This window comes from Pteropus vampyrus, unplaced genomic scaffold, assembly GCF_000151845.1.
Source record: "Pteropus vampyrus isolate Shadow unplaced genomic scaffold, Pvam_2.0 Scaffold71, whole genome shotgun sequence".
Taxonomy (NCBI): domain Eukaryota; kingdom Metazoa; phylum Chordata; class Mammalia; order Chiroptera; family Pteropodidae; genus Pteropus; species Pteropus vampyrus.
In genome coordinates, this window is record NW_011888852.1 from 4,212,595 (window position 1) to 4,217,098 (window position 4,504).

Here is a 4,504-nt window from a genome sequence, read left to right on the forward strand (position 1 = left end):
TGTCTGGAGAAATTTCTGATTGCCATAACTGGAGTGGTGGTGGTTCTACAGGTATCTAGCAGGTAGAGGCCATGGATGCTGCCACACACTCTTTCAGGACAGTCCCTTCCAACGAAGACTCATCTGGTGCAATATGTCAACGACACAAGGTTGAGCAACTCTGCTTTAAATAATTACATACGTAAGTGTTTGGTAGAAGTTCCGCATCACTCATGTCACTAAATAAGCATTTCGATGTATATAAAAATTTGGTGTAACATTGTTCAAATAGTTAAAATGAAAGCAACTTTTAAGAGAAAAAAATCAGAATTAAATAATTATTAACATAATGAAGCTAAGAACTCAATTTGTCTCAAGTATATTTTTGCTCAAATTATTCCTTTTTCTAACACCTCATTTATGCAGTTTAATATCATAAAGGCTTACAAAAATAATGTGAATTTTGAAGATGCAATCTCATTATTTAGTGCACTATTAAATAATTTTGAGGCCAGATTATAAAAAGATCTAATGAAACAGAAAAAAAATTCGAAGTCACATACTTTTTTTAAAAAATTAAAAATGCTGACAACTGCTTACAAAGACCACCCACAGTTCCAAAGAACAGAGAACTAACGAGGTGGCTTTGAAATGCAGATTTTAATAGTTTCAATTTAAAAGTCATATTCAGAAAGTGTGGCCTTAAAAAGCAGATACTCACTTCAAAGAAATGGCATTCTTGGAAAGTTTCATTGTTTGGGAATTCTAATCTTGTCTGGGAAGAAAGCACTGGGAACTACCATCTCTATCTCATCCACGCATCCCCAACACCGCCCCCCCCGCCCCCCCACCCCCACACATGTCTCACAATTTCCAAAGGGTTGCATCAAGCCATTGCTTGAATATGATCTCTCAGTTCTTTCAGGAAAAATAACACGTATTCAACCTAAGTAGAAAGATTGCAAAAAATTAAGCAAGAAAGACTGATTTATATAGGCATTCTGAGGAGAAATTAAGAAAGACTGATTTATATAGGCATTCTAAGGAGAAAACTTGGTTTTCCTTTAACATTCCATTTGGTCTAGTCACCTGGAGTAGGGAACGACAATGCTCTCAGACCAAAACGATTTGAAGACAGCTGGTAGCATCCCACCAACAGCAGGCAATGGGTAAGCACTAGCTAATGAGGGTGGAGAGGCTTGCAGTCTGCCCCCGCTAGATAATCTTATCTCCAGCATTGCTATGTTAGCAATTACTTGGGCATGTCAATTAAATTCTCAAAAAAAAAAATGTGCACAGATGAGCCATATTCCTCAGAATCACTGCATCAAGAAGGGCCAATGGTGTCACCAAACACCTGTTCTCCTAGAACATGAGAGACCACACTAAGAAGCACAGTTTCCAAACCTCGCTGAAATGGAGTTGACAGAAAGCACCAAAGGTGCAAAAATATTTGCATATAAAATAAAGACTCAGGTCCAGGTTTAGACCAAAACCTGAGCCAGATGAGCCCAGCCGCCATCCAGCATTTTCTCTTCTGCATCCCTCCCAGTGCCGCCTTGCTCCCCGGTGGGTAGAAGGGAATACAAGCAGATGGCTACAGTCAGAAAAAGGCAATAGTTGCCTCAGAATCCCAGCTCTTGATGGGTCGAAGTTATGGTTCCAGGGGATGGGCTCTGACAACAGAAGTTGCTTCTTTAAAATTCTTTTGAGCATTAGACTCTCTGAAATCTCAGTCGAATTCCGCAACCACCTGCTCAGTATTAAACAATGTACCTACACATTCCAAACTGATATTTAAAGGTCTTTACAGAAGGGCAGTCAAAGAGTAAACAATCCATCCTTCATTAGGCCATAAGAAAGCATCTTATTTAATCAGGAAAATGCTAGGTTATCTTAACAAATCAGATGGTGTCTCTAGTCCTAAATGGTCAGTGACTTCAAGGCTAGAGTTCTCTAAAATACACTGAAATTGCTAGTGTTTTACTGACCATGGGTCAAGTCTCTGCAGCTCTCTCCATTTTATGATGAAATACTCTGTTGGATCCCTCATCAGCTCAACCCCAGTCCCCAGTCCAGCAGGTTGACTATGGAAAAAATGGAGTGGCAGTCACCATCCAGAGAATAATAACGAAAATTTAAATGGCTACAACAAAATGTCTGTTACCCACGCTGTCAATTTATGCCCAGGCAATCATCAAAACGTAGGTACTGTAAACCTTACAAATGTGACTCAACATGGACTGGATTCTAAGAAATATATGATTGTATTATTCACATCCCAGCCAATCTACAGTATCACCATATAACAAATAAACGATCTATGGAACCCACCTAGAAACAGTATTTTCCCTTGAGTTTTCTCAGTTTTTTTTTTTTTAACACAACAAATATTTTATTAAGGACCCACTGTGTGCCGTTCACTGTGGTACTTAGCAGCTAGGCCTCTTATGTCTATGCTTGATCTTATAAGGTAGGGATGGGAAACTTGCTTCTTTAAGATGCTCTGGGCATTCTACTCAGCACAGGACTAGTGAGGGATATTTGCAGGTTCCAAGTCAACGGGTTCATTTCCTCCTGGAGTTCCTCTAAATTTCTCAGTTGCTATTTTTGTAACTAATTACAATGTGCTAGAAAAGTATAGACATGGCTCAAATTGAGACTTCCCTTTCTCAAACAACTGTGTTTATCAAAAGGAAAAAAAAAACTAGATTTAATTGTCTCTTGGCATTAAAAATAGACGAGGGCAAAGAGACACTTAGGATTAGACCACGACAAAGAAAAAGTCAAATAATCCCCGAGGCACTCAAAAATTACACAGAAATGTCAGTAAACATCCCTGAGTGGCTTTTCCCAGGCAGAATGAAGACTGAGGAAAAAGACTAGATGCAAGCGTTACCAGACAGTAGCTTCGTCTTCTTCCATTTCCTTTCTTCCCAGACAGTTAATGATTTTTGGTTTAGAAACTGGACCACAAGGAACAATAGTCGCACGTTTGATTTTTCAAATGATTGACATACGTCACTGGACACGCAGGGGTCAAATCTTGCAGAAATCTTTCAAAAATGTTTATGTGTAGCCTGCAGAAGGAAGTGGCTAAAAAGTAGAGGCGAGAAACAAACGTGAGGATTTCGAAGTCGTCTTTGAAGCACTAAGCTGACAGCACGGAAGTGGAAGGAACGTAAAAGGCGGGGGATAAAAGCCGAGAACTGGAAATAGCTATTCTATTTCAAGATTTGTCTTACAGAACTGTACTTTTACAAGACGTTAATTACACTCATGAAAGCTACAATCATCCTGCCATTATCTACGTTCCCACTACATCCCTATTAGAAAGACCACCTACAGGAGATCAGTGTGCCACATGAAGAAAAACGAACACCAAACTGTGTAAAAACTGATGTGAGAGCAACAAGCCAATACAAAAGGATATTCATTACTTTTGGTTACTTGGCTTCTAGTTTAATTTTTTTAAAAACTACTCCTAGGAGATATATACATATATCGCTTTCCCATCAAAAATTATCACTCCATTTTTTCAAAAAAATCATGTGAGTATATAAATCAAGATGAAATTTTGAAACAAAACTACCCTACAAATAGATATCATCTGTCAAGGAAAACAAATATCTTATTTTCGCCTTATTGCCAAAAATAAATTATTAATAACTGATGTTTTAAGAATCCACTTTAAGTATCCAACTAAGATGTGATAAAAATGCGTGAAGCCTCTCAATGTAATATTTTATCAATATTTTAAAATAATTTTTTTCTTAAAATTATAATAAAAATATTTATTTTTTTTTCCTATAGGAGAAGTTTGAAACAAAACCTATTGCTCTAAAAGTTGTATTTGGATACTTTTATATTTTATCTTTATACTTCAAATACATTTATTGTGAAGAAATTAAATGATACAAAGTAAACGAACCCTTGATAGACTCAAAGTAAACGAACCCTTGATAGACTCCAATCCCTTTCTTTCTGAGGTAACATCTCATCAAATTGTCGTGTGTTTTCTAAATCTTTTTCCATAATTTACATGATCCATAGTATTTTTCTCACTATGAAGGGAAGCATACTGCACATATTCTGTACATTGCTTTAGTACAGGTAAAAATTACCAACGGTAAACGAAGGTCAGAAGTCAGCTCTGTACCACTGTCCCCAAAAACCCATCCAGAATAATCTTCAATGCTTCAACCATAAAGTTCCCATGATTGCTCAGGTTTGCCATAATTTACCCTATCATTGCCTATGACAAATCAAGCCCCTAAATTACTGCACGCTCTTCTTTGTGACTGAGGAAACAATTACCAGTATCTGAATGTCATCAAGTGAAACTACAATTGTGGGTCAACCAAGAAAGCTACCATCTGCCTTCAAGCACCGCCAGCTTGCTAGCTGGTACGGAGGGTCTCAGAGGGCAAGGTGAGATGGCCCAAGGGCATGTCAAGGTTGCTACAGCGCTGACTCCTGAAGCTGTCCTGTCAGTCTTCCTTTGGATTCCTATTTTCTTGCTGTT

General features: G+C 37.9%; 1 protein-coding gene and 1 long non-coding RNA gene across 8 annotated transcripts in view; both read right to left on the reverse strand.

The window, feature by feature from the left end:
- The window catches only part of DCLK1 (doublecortin like kinase 1), a 327,891-nt gene that overhangs the window by 278,224 nt on the left and 45,163 nt on the right, over positions 1–4,504 (reverse strand). The window lies entirely within an intron of this gene.
- The window catches only part of LOC111740984, a 16,670-nt gene that overhangs the window by 3,930 nt on the left and 8,236 nt on the right, over positions 1–4,504 (reverse strand). The gene's annotated exons all lie outside the window — the stretch shown is intronic.